Below are 17,754 nucleotides of genomic sequence, written 5' to 3' on the forward strand. Positions count from 1 at the left end.
TTTTTCCTTCATGGTAAAAACTCAGTGGAAGTTAAAACTCCCCAAGGAATGTTTTAGCATCTTATCTCTGATTTCTTGCCTCTAAAAGTTTGTCATGCTAGTAGAATGTGCATCTATCTCTGTCTTGCTTCTGGAGACCTCCTTATTCAATACATATCTAAGTGTATGCAAATACTTTTATTTTCCAAGAAAATAACTTTTGTGAGTTGGTCAGTGGCCTTGTGCTCACAGTGCTATAGGCATACTTCCTCAAAGGTGGATTGAGTTTATGGCCAGGAACATCATGTCATGATAACTCAAACCTTTTATACTTTCCATGGGGACAGCATTCCTACCACATTCTCCAAGGTCTGCTGGAAATAATAGCAATTGGGTAGAACTTGGCAAAAAAAAATTATGATTTCAGTGGGAAAACTTCAATTTAAGTTCATTAGATTCCTGAAAACTGTAATTCCTTATAAAAGTTTGTGCTTTCACTTAGACATTTGACATTTGGAACCTGGCCTTTCAGCTTCTAATATTGAAAAGTTTTCACCTCATCTGCTGAAGATCTTATATCTTTGGAGTTCCCATCATGGTGGACAGATATGAATCCAACTAGGAACCATGAGGTTGCGGGTTTGATCCCTGGCCTCGCTCAGGGGGTTAAGGATCTGGCATTGCCATGAGCTGTGGTGTAGGTCACAGACATGGCTCAGATCCTGCCTTGCTGTGGCTGTGGTTTAGGCCGGCAGTCATAGCTCCGATTTGACCCCTAGCCTGGGAAACTCCACGTACCACAAATTCGGCCCTAAAAAGATATTATATCCAACTTGTGACCTGAGTGTTAGTTTAGCTGGTAGCTGAAGGGAAGGGATCATCTTTGAATTGTATATTTTTAACTATGAGTTTCATTTCAAGGTGTTTATTCACCAAACATGCTGATTTGTCTCCCCAGCAAAACTTCAGGCACCTATAGAAAAAGTTTATAAGGGTTGAAAGGCACAATTCAAAAGTAATGAAGAAAAAATGGTGGAAAATGTGTGGATAACAGATTGCAACAATTTGTAGAAAACAGAAGCCAGATGCAGGGGGAGAGATTTGAAACAAGACTAAAAAGGCTGCAATCACCCATGTTTTCCTGATGATAATCTCTAGGGGTTAAATGCAATGATTGGTGATCATCAAGTTGACGTGGGGCCTGGGAGACTATTCTGGAATAAGACTCCCAGATGTTTGCAATATTCAGATAAGTTAGATCAGCTGTGAGCAGTGATTTTAAAGCTTGTGTCTCGGACCAGCTTTATAGGCATCACCTGGGAGCTTGTTAAAAATGCAAATTATTGGGCTGTGCCCTTACCCTCTGACCTATTGACGGAGGCTCTTGGGGTGGTGCCCAGAGGATTGTGTTTTAACAAGCCCTCCAGATGATTCTCATGCCTGCTCCAGTTAGGGTCTACTGGCCTAAAGCTCATGTAGGTGGATTGCAGCTCAGGATGGCATGGAGCTCCTGGCAGAATATTGAAGAAGCTTGAGTGCCAAGAAAAACCCCAAGGTAGGAAAGAGGAGACAAAAAATGGGGGGTGGGGGTGGATAGTAACACATTATCCTACCTCTTCCTCTCTCTATTTTTGCCGAGTACCCAACAAATAGTCATTTCTTAGGTCAAAAAGGAAGGATTTAAACAAAAATCATGAGTGTACTGTTTGGGAAGCTCTAGAACAGCAAACAGCTCAGAAATCACATATTTCCTACTTTCTAGGAAGTTATTGGTAACCCAGGAGGAGAGAAAAATGCAAGTCATTGACCAGCAATAGGCATGGAACTCAGGGAGGCCTGAATTGTACCATGAAATTCGAGGTTTAGATTCTCCTGAAAATGGACTTTTTTTTTGCATTCATTTTGATTTTTAAAAAATACTGCATTACAAAATATTATTTACTTTCAAATGGCCTTTTTTTTGGCCCCATTACATTTGCGCCCAAGGCCCAGCCTAACCTCAGCAGCCCTGACCTTGATTTCTGTATCAGTTTCTTATGGTTGCTGTAAGTTTAGTAACTTAAACTGAGTGACTGAAATAAATATAAAGGTATTTTCTTACAGTTCTAGAGGCTAGGGTTCTGAAATCAAGGGCTCCTCAGGGTGGTATTTTCCTCTGAAGGTTCTAGGGGAGAATCTGTTTCTTTGTCTCTTCCAGCTGCTGTTGGCTCCTGGTGTTAATTAGCTTGTTGGCTATATCATTCCAAGAAGTGTCTTCATGGTCAAATTGTTGCTTCTGGCTGCTGCCTTTTCTGTGTGAGGTCTGTCTCAAAACTCTCTCTACCTCTTGCTTATAAGGGCACTTGCCAGTGGATTTAGGGTGGTCCTGGATAAACCAAGGACAATCCCACTGAAGACTCTTAATTCCAGCTACAAAGACCATCTCCATTGTTTTTTGTTTGTTTGTTTTGTTTTGTTTTTAATAATGCAACATTCACAGGTTCTGGAGATGAGGATATGGACATATCTTTTTTGAGGGTAGACTGAAGCAGAATTAAGCTCACTGTAAGTAGCAAAAGGGGGATGCAAAGTAAGAAAATTAAAACAAAATGAAGGAACATCTCGGAAGGAAAACTGGTGCTGACCTAGAGATCTAACAGGCCAGGCTGGAGTAGAAGAGGGTCTAGGAGGCAGATCTCCAGGAAAGAGAGACTTGGTAGACATCATGGAACGTTTGAGAGATAAAATGAGGAGACTATAAATACAAAAACAAAAAATAATTTAAAGAAGAAAGAAATGTAAATGCATAGAAAAATTAAAAACAGCAAACAAAGAAATTGTATACTATTTGGCCCATCATCAAGTAGTATCTACATAATTTTGAAAAGGTAAACAGTGTTTATTAATTTTGGTCTTTTTGAATCTACTTATAGACAGTACATGACACATTATCGAATTTATCCTGAAAAGGTAAATGTAGCTATGGCAGAATTTATCCTGAAAAGATAAATGTAGCTATGGCAGAAGGTAAACGAAGCTATGGTAGAAAAGTGTGCTAAAAGGCAGTAGTAAAGATAATAATCGTCTTAGAAATTCCTGTGTGGCTCAGAGGGTTAAGGATCTGGTGTTGCCACAGCTGTGATACACGTTGCAACTGTAATAAGTTCAACTGCTGGCACCGGAACTTCCACATGATATGAGAAAAAAAAAAAAAACAAATAATAGTCTCTTCTTTTAAACTAAGAAATCAATAAGGATTATTTACAATTAAAAGATAAAGATAGAGAATTATGAATAGTATATTAAATTTTCAGTGGCAAAATATATAGATAGTTCCAATATCAATATCTTGGGGGGAAGTAGTGGCATAAGTGAACTAAATTCCCATTCGTCATTATGAGGCGTCAATAAATAATGTCTAAAGTTGCTAAGTCCAGGACCAACCACACTATTTAGAGATGTGAAAGTCTCCAGTAGGGAGTAAGACTATTTCATTTATTATTAACCCTTTTCTTTTGTGTTTTAAACATGTGCATTTAGTCCATTAAAAATGATAAAAGAACCCATAATGTTTTCTTTCACTCTGTGCTTTCAAAGTATCTTTAATAATTAATAGATTTTTAAAAATTATTAATTTTAGTCTCACATTGCTTATTTTACTACTTCTCAAACACTGAGGATCATCATTCTTTTTCCTTGACAGACTGATACTTTATAAAATGCAATAAAATGAATTGATAACAAAAGTAAATAAAAATATAAAAATAAGTATATTTTCTTATTGAAGTACAATTGATTTACAATATTGAGTCAATTTCAGGTATATAGCAAAGTGATTCAGTTTCCATATACATATATTTTTTCCATTTTAGTTTATTATAAGATATTGAATATAGTTCTTTGTGCTATATGGTAAATCCTTGTTTATCTTTCTATACAGTAGTGTGCATCTGTTAATCTCATACTCCCAATTTATCCCTCCCCCCAGTTCTATCTTCTTTGTAACCATAAGTTTGTTTTCTTGTCTGTGAATTTCTTTGTAAGTTCATTTGAGCTCTTTTTTTAGATTCCATGTATTAAGTGATATATAATATTTGTCTTTTTTGACTTTAGTTACTATGAGAATCTCTAGGTCCATCAACAATTTTTTTAATTAGATGCAATAGATATAAAATTTCCATAACAAAATATTAAGAAAAGTTTCTAAAATCTTCCTCTCAATTTGTCTGTTTCCATGTTGCATACTGTTAAAATGATGTTTGCAGACTGGAAAAATTTCAAGAGGCACAATTTTATCACTGACCTAATTTAATCTTTGTTTCCTTCCATTCTTTCTTTTAATTAAAAAAAATTATTTATTTTGGCCACACCTGCCAAAAGGAAGTTGTGGAAGTTCCTGGGCCAGGATTATACCCTCGCCACAGCAAAATCCTTAGTGGTATTTTTTTTTTTTTTTTTTTTGTCTTCCATAAGAAATTATTCCCTATACCAGGGTTGTTGAGATACTCTGTTTCATTATCTTATAAAAGTTTTATAATTTTTATACTTAGGCATTCAATATGTTTGACTTGTATAAGGTAAGAGCTAGGGTTTTAATTTACTTTCCCTTTATCAATATCTCTTTCAAGTTTTCCTTTATCAGCTGACTTTTGTCCATCAGTTGATGAACTTTTTCCACTGCTTTGCAGTGCCATATAACATATGCTCTGTCAAATATCAGGGGTTCATGAATGTAGGGTGTGGTTCTGGGCTTTGTAGAGTGTGTCAGAGTTCTGTATGTTTATCTTTGCATTGATAACAAGTCAGTTTGATTACTTCAGCATGTCTTCCTTGTTTTTGGTTCAAGTGTATCTTGACTTTTGTTGGGCCTTTACATCGTCCTTAAAATTTTAATTGACTTTGTGGGTTTCTTGAAGAAAGCCGTTGAGATATTGACTGGAATTGTATTACATTATAAATGTTTCAGAAAGGGATCCTTACAGTTTACGTCTTTCTAATTCTGGACTTTCCAATCTTTTATTATTTATTTCTCTTTTCATCTTGGTCTTAAAATCTCTGTTTTGAAGTCCACTTAATTCTAGAACAATTTTATATCTTTCTGTAGATGTAGTCCTAGTAATTATGTGATTGTTACTATTTTAAATAGTACATTTAAGTTTATTTTCATCTGCTTTTTAATAGGACTCTCTAGATAGATAGATAAAACAGATTAGATAGATAGAATCCAAGAACCTAGTTCAATTCTTTTTAACTCTAATAACTTAGCATGACATGCTTTTGAACTTTAGAATTAGAACAATAAAATTCACAGTCATATTGTGAAAATATTATTAAAGCAGATTGTTAGATAACATCTTTCAAAATATAGGGTCTCTAGAGAGGAATATAAGGAAAGGAGACTCAGCTGGTTGAAAGGTTGGAATCTACCAAACTATGCTATCTGATCTTGATAAATGTGAGTCATTGTAAAGAATTGAGTTTTATGGTTGATATTCATTGAATGCCTATTTTATATATAGCACCATAGTAACCACTGTGAGGGGGTGCCTTCCTTCAAGGAGCTCACTTGTAGCAGAAGGAAGGGAAGCAATGCCTATAATACTGTGTTTTTGCAGAAGCCACCAATTTTACCATGAAGTCTACCATTCATTTTCCATCCAGGCTCCAGTGTTTTTTCCTCCATTATTGCTCCTTTTCTCAGAATAGTATGGGAATTTTATTTCACTGGCCCATAATGAAGGTCAGTAAACATAAGTCTTGAGAAGCCTTTGTCTCTACTGGAAATGCAGTACTCTTTTTTAGCTTTCAAGACATTGAATATTATGGATATTCATTCTTTTATAAAGCCCTCATCAATTTGAGACTGATGTTATGTCCATCCATTTATGTGTGAAAAGAGTAAAGAAAGCTTGCATTACTTTATTCTTTAAATACTACCAGGGCATATTTAAAGAGCTGGTTAGTTAAATAGAATGACTTCTCTCATTATTGATTGAATATACAAGGAGAAACTTCAGCAATAAGAAACAATGCATGATTTTTTTTAAAGAAAATAACTTCTGAATGATGAAAAGGACCATTGTTCCATGAAGATAGTCAAGATAAAATAAAATTGAGGGGAAGTAGGAAAGTAAAGACCTCTTCAGTTAATGCATTTCCAGAACTAAGTACAAAGGTGCTTCCTAAACAAAAGGACCTTTACAAATGAGGGTACACGGTAGAGAGAATCTTTTCAAAGGATCCCTATTTAGTTCAACAGTCCTTCAAATGCAGTGCATTTTAAAGTCTTTAAAAGTAATGAGACTCTAGAGAACAAGAGAGGAGAGTGTTTAGTATTATTGTGGAAGCTTTGGGAACATAGATTAGTCTGTATCATCTGCTTTGAACTCATCTGTCATGATTCCAATAGTATTTAGAAATCAGGAGCAGAAATTTGAGCTTACCAATTTTTGTTTCCTCCTTTTCCTTTGGCCTCCTACAGTTCTCAAATCACCCCTGATCCAAGACTGCTTCTAACCCTGGATGCTCTAGCATTCCACATCTATTTTTAACTCTCTGCTTTGATTCTAACTTCTTGAACTATACCCTCACTCTTTTTGTGGCCAACCACATTCATTAGATCCCAAATATATAGAGCCATCTATTTCTGAGCCTTCCGCCATGGATGTTTCCACTGCCACTTATTGGCTTGCTGACCTGGGTCCGATCTCTCATAAGTGTGACTTCCTAGACCTGAACCACTAGCTCTCTTCTGCTTGGCTTTATTCAAGCTCCTTGCTCCCCTCTAAGTTACTATATGAAAGAAACAAACATTTGCAAAAATTTTAATTTTATCCCTAATAGCCTTATTAAGAGAGAAGTTCATTTCAGAACAATTTAAGGGAATTTATACCGCCTTATGTTCTCCTATAAATATTTTGACTTTAAAACCTGACACTCTACCTAGAAGAACCGGGTGACAGATTGGCCTAGGAAGGTAAATCATAACTATTTTATTATATCACATAATACTGGTAAAAGATTTAAATGTCTTTGGACAGATGGTACCCTCTGAGATTCTAAGAAGCTAGAAACAAGAGACCATACTGATTCCTCATGTTGGGATATTTCTAAAAATATGCTGCATGTCATAATGGAAATAGACTTACAGTTACTTTCAGAGAATACATAGCTCTAGAGTCTTTTACATTTAAGTGAAGGATGAATAATTACCCTGGAAATTCCATTTATATAGGCTGCCAATAAATTAAATAAGCTGGACATCCCTGCTTGTTCCTCTAGAAAGTGCTTTTACATCTCTTTAAACTCCTGGAGTACAATTAATATATGTTTATCCAGAACCTAATATAATTTATTTGCACACTGCTTCTCCTTTTACAACACAAAGTGAATAAAAATGCTATTACTTCTCATGGGCAGCTTCATTTTAGTCTTGGTATCCTCAGGCATATGTGATAAAAATTACTGTTAATAATGTGAGTTGAGGCCTGACAAGATCCTACAGTTCTTTCTGAATCTTTATAAAAATTAAGTTGTGTGCAGTATAATTTTTAAGTGTATTTTATTGTGCTATCTGTAAAAGGCACTGTAGTGTTCAAACAATGTTCTTGATGCAACCTTGCTCTTGGGCATTTGGTAAACAGTCACTTAACTAGAGTCCTCTAAATGCAGGACATTACTGAAATTCCTTATAAATTCTATTTTACTTTGCCTTCTGGGGTGATACCTTTTTTTTTTTTTTTTTTTTTTTTTTTTAAGTAACTTAGCATCATGCTATGGCAAAGAGTTGGCTAATTTTTCTTTCCTAGCTGGAGGAAGTAGCAGGCTAGGCTTTGGCTGTTTCAGCGAGACCTCAGAAGAACTTTGCAAGTCCAGTTAAGGCTGCTGTCCTTTGCAGAAACTCCAAATACCTTTTGAGTTGGGAGGAAGCTAGTCTAATTGGTCAAAGATTTTTGTGGATGTGTCCTTGAACCATATGATGAAGTTTTGTTAAAATGTTTGAAATAAAGCTGGAACTGCTCTTATAGAATCATAGGAAACATCTTTGTATTGTGAAGCCTAATAAATAACACGCAAATTTCTAAAGTTCTTGAAATGAGAAACCTGCTGCTCCATGACTACTTGGTACCTAAATTAATCTGAAAACTTAAGCAGAGCTCAGGTCGTCATTTTTAGAGTCTATGTAGTGGGTTATGTGGCTCTGCATTAAACTGCAACAAATTACAGTGGTTTAATATTTGTACAACCTTGGGGCAATAAACTCCTCACTTTATTAAAACAAGAAGAAGAAAATCAGAAACTTGATCAAAGGTAAAAGGCATGGTGAACTTTTGCTCTTGGGCATACATGTCACAAGGAAGCATGAAGATGAGAAGGCAAAGGAAAGGGAGGCTATGTGACTGGCTCAATGTTGCACAACTACTCATTGGGCAAAAACAGAATTTTAACCCAGGTTAGTCTCTTCTCAAGGCACATGCTTGTAACTGCAGTAAGCTTTCTCCAGTGATTTTAGAAATTTTATCCAAATACTTAAAGTTAACTCCACTTTGAAAATATTACTGTGGATCCCAACTGGAAACCACTGGAGAAGCCATTTCAAATGCCCTAATGTCCAAGTGCTAGGATGACTATTACAAGGAGTATAGCATCATATTCATTTTTAAAAGACAGAGAACATCAAAACACCCTCCAAGTTATCAGTACAACTTAATTCCAGATACTTGGGTTTATCTCTGTTAGCAATTAGCAATATAATAAATAATGCCTATTGTTATGATTGAATCAGTTATGGAATCAATAGCAAGTCTGGCTAATTACAAGGTTGAAATCGTTGGAAGGTATAGAAATTTTTGTAATTATTCAGAAATTATTTGTCCACCTGACTAGGGGCTCTTTATTTTGAATCATTAATGGCTACCAAAGTTCCAAGACGTAGTCATTGTCAGGGACCATTTGTTGAATTATCTGAGAGAATATTCCTAGATTGTACTTTTATTATGATTTGTACTAATTGTATTCACTTTCCATTAGTGTTCAGTGAATTAATACAATTGGTGTTGTATTATATGAATACATATATGAAAAACTGATGGATTCTACTCAGTATGCACCTTCAGTAATATTTGTTCTGAAAGTCCAAGTGTTCCCTAGCTAATGCTAGGATCCTCATGCCTGCAGGCTTCAATGCAATATGATGCATGATGTTTTAATGAGTCATTCCACAAAAGTATACTCCAACATTTTGATTTTTTGGTGCAGTCTTTCAGGATAATAATGGAGTAAAAGATAGTGTTTGATTTATTTTAAATAACAAATACTAGGAGATGCTCTACAAAAATGACATTCCCAGTGGTGTTTGAGCAGCGTCTTACCTTTGCAGTGTATCCTTTATTCCTTGACTCAAGTTATAATGCCAAAGATGTATAGATGAATATGAAAATTATAACATGTATGCGGCATAGATTGGCACCCTTCTCAGCTGAAAATTGTGCTGATGGTACGATTAGATTCATACATAAATAAGTTTGAAAAAAATCTTTGCACGATAGCATTTTCAACTCCAAATGTTGTATATTTTACAGATCAGTGACTGTTAATAAATAGCACAATATGTGTTTTATGAAGATGTCACATTGTATCCAGAAGTAGGCTTTGCTTTCTGAGGGACTGTCAGCAAAGTAAACTAGAGTAAAAGCATGTAAGTTTTTTTCCATAATGTATCAGCCTTTGCTGTGTAGGAAACCATCTCAGAACTCAGTGGCTTAACAAGGGACTGTTTTTTTAATTTAGGATTCATTAGATTAGGTGGGCAGTTTTTCTGATCTGAGCCGGCTGGATCAGTCTCACGTGTGCACCTGTGATCAGCTCACGTGTTCAAGGTGGTGGCTTGCTAGTGATGGCCTTGGTTGTAAAGATGAGGACTTCTTTCAAGGTCTCATCCTCCAACAGGCAAGCTTGGGATTCATCTGGAGTCCCACAGAGATCAGAGGATTTTAAGAGTGAGGGTCTAAATTGGCAACATCTGTCTCTTGAGCCGTAGCTTGGAATTCACAGTGCACTTCTGCAATATCCTGTTGGTCAAAACATCACAGTCAGTCGAGATGCAAGGATTAGAGAAATTATTTCTCCCCTGATGAGAGGAAGAGACTGTGACCATTTTTGCAGTTTACCACAGCTAATACTGCAATTCTCACACCACACCAACCTCCTGGAGAAGTAGTGTGTTTTATTAATGACCATAACCGGAGTTCCCTGGTGGTGCAGCAGGTTGGGGATCAGATGTTGTCACTGCTGTGGCTCAGGTTAGATCCCTGGCCAAGGAACTTTCACATGCCATCAGTGTGGCCAAAAATAATAATAACCATAATCATAACAGCTGATACCTATGGAGGACTTACTGTGTACCACATGTCCTATGCTTAATGCTTTCTATGAATTAACTCAATTTTCATAATAACAATATAAGGTTACTTATTTTTCATAATAACAATATAAGGTATATTATTTTTCCCCACTTTCAATAAGGAAACTTCATCATAAAAGATAAACTATTTTATGGAATATAAAATTTCTCCAAAATGAGATTTGCCTTGTTAAATAAACTTTTGAGATACAAGGTAGAAAGTTGAGCCTATTCATCCATTCAGCCCAGGGACGTCTCCAAGTTTTTAATGTGATCATGTGCATTGTGAATCTTAGGGAAGGGAAGGTTGTAAGGCTCATTTTCCAAACTTGGAACTGGGAAATCCTCCTTATGGAATATCTGTTAACATCTGAGTATATAAAGATGTATGCAAAATACCTTATTTTTTCTTCTCAGTTTGCTTGTTTGTGCAGAAAACATGGGCTGTATAGACATGTAAAAACTAAGCTAATTTGGAGTTCCTGTTGTGGCTCTGTTGTAATGGACTCAACTAGTATCCCTGAGGATGAACATTCAATCCCTTGCCTTGAACAGTGGGTTAAGGATCTAGCATTGCTGCAAGCTGTGGTATAGGTTGCAGATGCAGCTCAGACCCCACGTTGCTGTGGCTGTGGTGTAGGCTGGCAGCTGTAGCTCTAATTCAACCCCTAGCCTAAGAACTTCCATATACTATGGGTACACAGCCTTAAAACAAAAAAAATCAGTTATATCCCTGAATGACCTCAAAGATTTTGAACCAAGTTTATTTGCTTTGCAATGTTCTCTTCCTTTCTCCTCCCCCCTCTTTCCCAACCATCTCCTCCTTCTCCCTTTAAATCACCTCCTTCTTTTTGTGTTGACATCCCTGGAGCAGTAACAGTGTTAACTGTTATTGACAGTTGGCAAATAGTACTATAGCATGGCAGTAAGATACTGGGTGAAATTATGCCTGTGTCAGATTGCTTCTGAATCATTTACTTCAAGATTGTCAAATGAGAAATGACCCCCACCCGCCATGCACACACACATGCACACACACACACACCCCAGCCATACAGATAAGACAGGAGCATGGGTAAGTTATTTCTAGCTCTTCAGCATTTAACATGTACTATTTCATGTTGCTCTTTCCAGAAAAGAGCCTTGAAGTGGGGGAGGAGGTGCATGGTATTGAGCTACACAGAAGTATGTTAAGTCTATGATGGAGTGGCCAGGAGCCCAGGTTGCCAAGAGGCAAGGTGTGATGTTAGGTGTCCCTTATTTTCAAACCCATTCATGCACTCTATTTTCCTTGGCAAGGAGCCTTTGGCAGGAGGGATGGTATGGGAGTGAATGGAGGAGGATTTTGCTGAGAGGAGTGGAAGGGGTCCTTGAACTAGAATCCATCCTGATTCAACAGTCCAGAGATCAAAAAAAAAAAAAAAAATTGAAAGACTGGATATATGACCAGAAGGAACTCTTACAAAACTCTGAAAGTTGAGGAGTCTGCTGAGAGTCAACTCCAGCTGAGCCTAACCTGAAAGGAAAATGCTTAAACCTCTTAATTCAGAGGAAACTGCCAGTCTTTCTTGAACTTCAGTCTGGGAGTGGAAGTTGGAAATTCAGAGGACTTTTGAATAAAACTTGAGCCCAGCAGCTACTGTGGCTGGAGGTAGTCAGGGTCATCCAGAGGCATGGTGGGGGGTACCCAGACTGGTTCTGGGGACTCCAGAAATAACGGAGTCACATCCAGAGGTGACAGTGTAAGGCACTTGGACCCCTGTATAGGGAGTGAGGACTACTCACATCCAGGTACCCACAATTGTGTCCATGTCCATTTAGGTCATGTTGTTACTAAGTTCACAACACACACACACATACATGTGTGTCTATACCATTACTCTTATTTGAGTCACAACTAAAATTAGCCCTGTGATTATTATAATTTTCAACTTTGCATTTGAGCTCAGAGACTTGTACCTTCTCCATCCCACTGGCCAAGCTTAGCACATTATTAGTATTCAATACATGTCCATGAAATGAATGTATGAATGAACAGGATAGACCTATTTGTATTCATATATACCTCCATACATCAATTGGCAAGAAATGTAAAAGAGGACAATTTCTCAGCTGTTACCTATAAAAGAAGAATTTTAAAGGCTAATATTTTTCTATACAGCCACAAACTCAGATAATCTCATAATACTCCAAGTAGAGATAATTCTGTTTCTCAAGATGGTAGAGTCATATCAGAATATAATCTAAGGCCAACACCTCTCCACCCACATAAATCAGAATCTCTTCTTAGAGACGGGAAGAACTATTGCTTTTGGGTTATTCCAAGGGAGGAAAATAGACCCAAGAACCCAATAAGGCCATGAATTTAATGAAGATTTGCTTGCTTAAGAGACAGACTGCTAGCCTCCACAGCAACATACTTCATACATCTTCCTAAATTATTACTCATTTCCAAAATTTTCATCTTTCATATGCAAATCCAGAGCTTTATACCATATACAAATATCTCTGTTCTTTAGAAGCACTGGAGAAAAAAGCCCTGTTTGTTCATTTAGATTTTTTTTTGTAATTCTATAATTAGAAATTTGAAGACTTAGATCATGGACTATGAGAATATCTGAATGTGGCCAGTAAGAGATTGATGATTGCTGTTGTCACATCTCTCTTTGAGATCATCCAGGTTCTTTAAGAAGTACTACAGACAAAGGATCAACTGCAGTTAGAACAGATTATTAGGATTCAGGTCTACAAAGCAGCACACATTAGGAGATAGGAGCTTAACATTTAAGGAAACCATAAATAGAGATAATACTAGACTCACTTATATTTGAATATGCTTTAAAGCTAATCAAACTAGGGATGACATTGCTTGTCTTCCTGCATTAAAAAAGAGACTAAGCTTCATTTCCTAGGAGGGTGAATGAAGACCCATCGAAATAATGTAGCTAATTGAATTGGTAAGAGCCCATTTCCAGTGGCCACATGTTTCCCAGGTAATCAGGCCATTAACAACAAAAGTGCATAAGGCCACGCAGATGCTTCCCTGAGTCTATATTTTGCAAGAACCTGGGTTTGTGAAACAGGTCTATAAGTCTCCACATAAATGACCAAGTACCCCAAATCTACTTTATTAAACCAAGTTATTGTGGGGGCAGGGGAGAGGCAACAGTTTCATGGTTAGGCTTGGGATGGGAGTTAGCACAGGTGCTGAGCTCTCTAGCAAGTCTCTACCATTTCCACTGGGTATATTCATTAATGATTTGAAAGGACCCTAGAGAAGGCAGTGGCACTACATTGTACAGCTCCAGTTGGTTCACTTCAAATCTGAGACAGTTGAATGACAGGTAGGCACCCCCTGCATGGTCATACATGACAGCCTTGGTTGAAGAGGAGGGGTAAACAATTGCCACCCCCAATATTTCCACAGTGTTATAACTTACCAATAATGGCCATTAACTTTATTTAACTTTCCTGCAAAAGAAAAGCAGACTCCTACATATAGAGAACGAACTCGTGGTTATTAGTGGGTAGGGGCAATATAGAGGTGATGGAGTGGGAGGTAAAAAAAATAAACGAGGAAATCATAGTTTTTTTCCATTTTTAAAAATACTTTCTTCATTTATGTTTTGGAAAATGATACAAATAAGTAGTTTTTTTAATAGCTGAAAAAACTATTCACATCTTACCCTGTGCTAAAGACTGTTGAACACTTTATATCTTTATCTTGTTTAGTGGATATAACTTCAGAAGCTAGTATTCATTTCTGTTTAACATGTGAAAAAAGGGAGGCTTAAAAAGGTGTATCACTTGACCAAGGTCACACCATTTGTAAGTGACAAATCGATCACGATTTAAACCCAGGTCATCCATAGCCAAAATTTGTGCTCCACTGCATTGAACAAAGCTGTCTCAAACTTGCAAATACTTGCATACAAATGGACTAATCTTTTAAACTCAGCTAGATCAGAAGGATCAGCGCTTACTGAAAAAAAGATGAGAATCAGAGAAGTTTGATAATTTCCACCAAGGTCACATAACTACAGATTCCTTAGCTAGAACCTGAAGTTCTTTTTAATTTTTTTTTAGTGAAAGTGTTTTTTCCAGTTGTCTGTGTTTCTTTATTATGAAAATAAATATCATACACAAACTTTTTTAAAATTACTACTACTAAATGGTTGTGTAATTTTATTTATTTATTTGTTTGCTTTGTATTTTTTTTAATTTAGTCAGTACAGCTTTGTAAATGTCCTTATAGATATCACAGTATCAAATAGCCTAAAAGAGCTTTAATCAAATCTGACTTCATCTGAGGTTTAGATTTAGCCCATATGTCTTTTTAATTTTTCTTATTAATCAAATTTATTACATTTATAGTTGTACAATGATCATCACAACCAAATTTTATGGGATTTCCAACCCACAATCCCAGTGCATCCCCCCTACCCCCCAAACTGTCTCCTTTGGAGACCATAAGTTTTTCAAAGTCTGTGATTCAGTATCTATTCTGCAAAGTTCAGTCTGTCCTTTTTTCAGATTCCACATGTCAGTGAAAGCATTTGATGTTGGTGTCTCATTGTCTGACTGACTTCACTTAGCATGATAATTTCTAGGTCCATCCATGTTGCTAAAAATGCCGGTATTTCGTTCCTTTTAATGGCTGAGTAATATTCCATTGTGTATATGTACCACATCTTCTTGATCCACTCCTCTGTTGATGTACATACATTTAGGTTGTTTCCATGTCTTGTCTATTGCAAATACTGCTCCAATGAACATTGGAGTACATGGAGTCTTTGTGGGTCATTGTTTTCTCTGGATAGATGTCCAGGATTGGGATTGCTGAATCAAATGGTAGTTCTATGTTTAGTTTTCTGAGGAATCTCCATCCTGTTTTCCACTGTGGCTCCACCCAATGTACAATCCCACCAACAGTGTACTAGGGTTCCTTTTTCTCCACACCCTCTCCAACACTTACTGTTTGTAGACTTTTGGATGATGGCCATTCTGGCTGGTGTAAGGTGGTACCTCATAGTGGTTTTGATTTGCATTTCTCAAATAATGAGTGATGTTGAACATCTTTCCATGTGTTTTTTGGCCATCTGTATGTCTTCTTTGGAGAATCATATGTTTAGATCTTCTGCCCATTTTTTTGATGGGGTGTTTTTTTTTTTTTTGGTATTAGGTGGTAGGTATTTATTAATTTTAGAGATTAATCCCTTGTCAGTCACTTCATTGGCAAAGATTTTCTCCCATTCTGTGGGTTGTCTTTTCATTTTGTTTAGGGTTTTCTTTGCTGTGCAGAAACTTTTAAGTTTAATTAAGTCTCATTCATTTATTTTTGTTTTTACTGACATCACTCTGAGGTGGATCTGAGAAGATTTTGCTGTCATTTATGTTGGAGAGTGTTTGGCCTATGTTTTCCTCCAACAGTTTTATAGTATCTGGTCTTATATCTAGGTCTTTAATCCATTTTGAGCTTATTTTTGTGTATGGTGTTAGAGGGTGCTATAATTTCATTCTTTTACATGTGGCTGTCCAGTTAAAGCAAATTATTTAACCTATCTGAATCTCTGCTTCAATTCTAAAATAAAGATAGCAATATAGCTGCCTCATAGGTCTATTGCAAATTTTACATTAAAATATAATCATTTATGATAGCCAAGGGCCCAGTATGTTTTAGGTACTCAATGTATAATCTCTTGCTTTCATTCTGTCCATCCCTTTCAACTCAACTGGGGTAATATCAGGACAAAGTCCAAGTTATATAACCAAGTAAAAAGATGAATTATCTTTATAGCTGGCAGAAAAATTCATCTTCAGAAAGAAACTTTGTCAAAATCTTAATAAGTATTTGTGGAAGGTATGACTCTGAGGGCATAGATGTCAGCAGGAAACCCAGCTTATAAAAAGAGACGGTTAGGGTTTTCTGGATAAGAAAATTAGAGGCATGTATGTTTTGCTACCAAAAAGGGAGGAGGGAAGAGAAGAATGGGGAAGGTGGGAAGGAGAGACAAGCTGGAGAGCCAGGGTGAGATAAGGACACCTGAGCTGGGCAGCCAAGGACAATTCTCCCCTAGAAGGTTGTAGAAAGACATTCTAAACATGGGCAGTCAATTGCTCAGTTGAAAACTGCTTACATTAATTTGATTTAATTTCCAGCAAAAAAATCAAATTTCAGTAGAATTTTTCACACTTACGAAAAGTTTCTGTCACATCTAGATTATGCTGAGGAAGAACAGAACTACTTGGGTGGAAGTAAAAGAGACCTCAAGAATGTAACACACCTTAGCATTCTCAGAAATCTGGAAGCTTGAGGGCTGGAGAAAATTGAAGGGAGAGATCTCGGGAGATAGCCTGTCCCCTAGGGCGTGTGGTTTATACAATTAATTCAAAGTCCAGTTAAAGTCAGTGAGCCAAGGGATGGTTCTCATTTCATCATGATTTAGATACATTGGGAGGGAACTAATAGAAGATGTTATAAGAAACAGGTTATTATGGAATTTTAGGTTTATTTGAAACATATCTGGAAACTGTTAACACTGAGAGAGAATAGAAGTATCTTCCTTTAGATGGTTTTGGCTTGAATTACACCAGGGATTTGCCCTGGTGTGTCATATCTGAATCTCCTTTGCTTTTTTTTTTTTTTTTTTTTTTTTTTTTTTTGGGCCACACATGTGGCATATGAAGGTTCCCAGGCTAGGGGTCTAATTGGAGCTGTGGCCACTGGCCTACGCCACAGTCACAGCAATGCCAGATCAGAGCCATGTCTGTGACTTACACCACAGCTCACAGCAATGCCGGATCCTTAACCCACTGAGCGAGGCTAGGGATCGAACCTGCAACCTCATGGTTCCTATTCGGATTCATTTCTGCTGTGCCACGATGGGAACTCTGAAAACTTTGTTTTTTGAAAGCAGTTTTTATTTTATTTATTTTTTTGTTTTTATGAAAGTATAGTTGATTTACAATGTTGTGTCAATTTCTGCTGTACAGCAAAGTGACCCAGTCATATATATATATATATATATATATATGTATATATATACATACTTTTCCTTTCTTATATTATCTTCCATCATGGTCCATCCCATAAGACTGGATATAGTTCTCTGTGCTATACAGTAGGACCTCCTTGCTTGTCCATTCTAAATTTAGAGCAGATTTAGTTTCACAGCAAAAGCGAGCAGGAAAGGAGCTCCCAAATCCCCCTTCTCCCTCTCCACCTCAGACAGCCTCCCCTACTATCAACATCTTCTACCAGCGTGATACTTTTGTTTCAATAGATAAACTGGCATTGACCCATCATTGCCCAAAAGTCCAAAGTGTACTTTAGGGTTCACTCTCAGTGAATCTCCTTTATTTCTAATCTACCAACTTCTGTCACATTACTGGGT

At 36.8% G+C, this 17,754-nt stretch overlaps 1 protein-coding gene across 6 annotated transcripts in view; it reads left to right on the forward strand.

Moving 5' to 3' along the window:
- DCC (DCC netrin 1 receptor) overlaps positions 1 to 17,754 on the forward strand; it is a 1,568,393-nt gene that overhangs the window by 771,096 nt on the left and 779,543 nt on the right. Inside the window, exon 1 of one of the 6 annotated variants that reach the window (XM_013992856.2) lies at positions 714 to 1,534. The exons of the other annotated variants lie outside the window; for them this stretch is intronic. The gene's annotated coding sequence lies outside the window, so the exon portion shown is untranslated. Of the gene's footprint in view, positions 1 to 713; positions 1,535 to 17,754 lie in introns of those variants that run through there. 6 annotated transcript variants of the gene reach the window in all.

Source organism: Sus scrofa, chromosome 1 (assembly GCF_000003025.6).
Source record: "Sus scrofa isolate TJ Tabasco breed Duroc chromosome 1, Sscrofa11.1, whole genome shotgun sequence".
Classification (NCBI taxonomy): Eukaryota; Metazoa; Chordata; class Mammalia; order Artiodactyla; family Suidae; genus Sus; species Sus scrofa.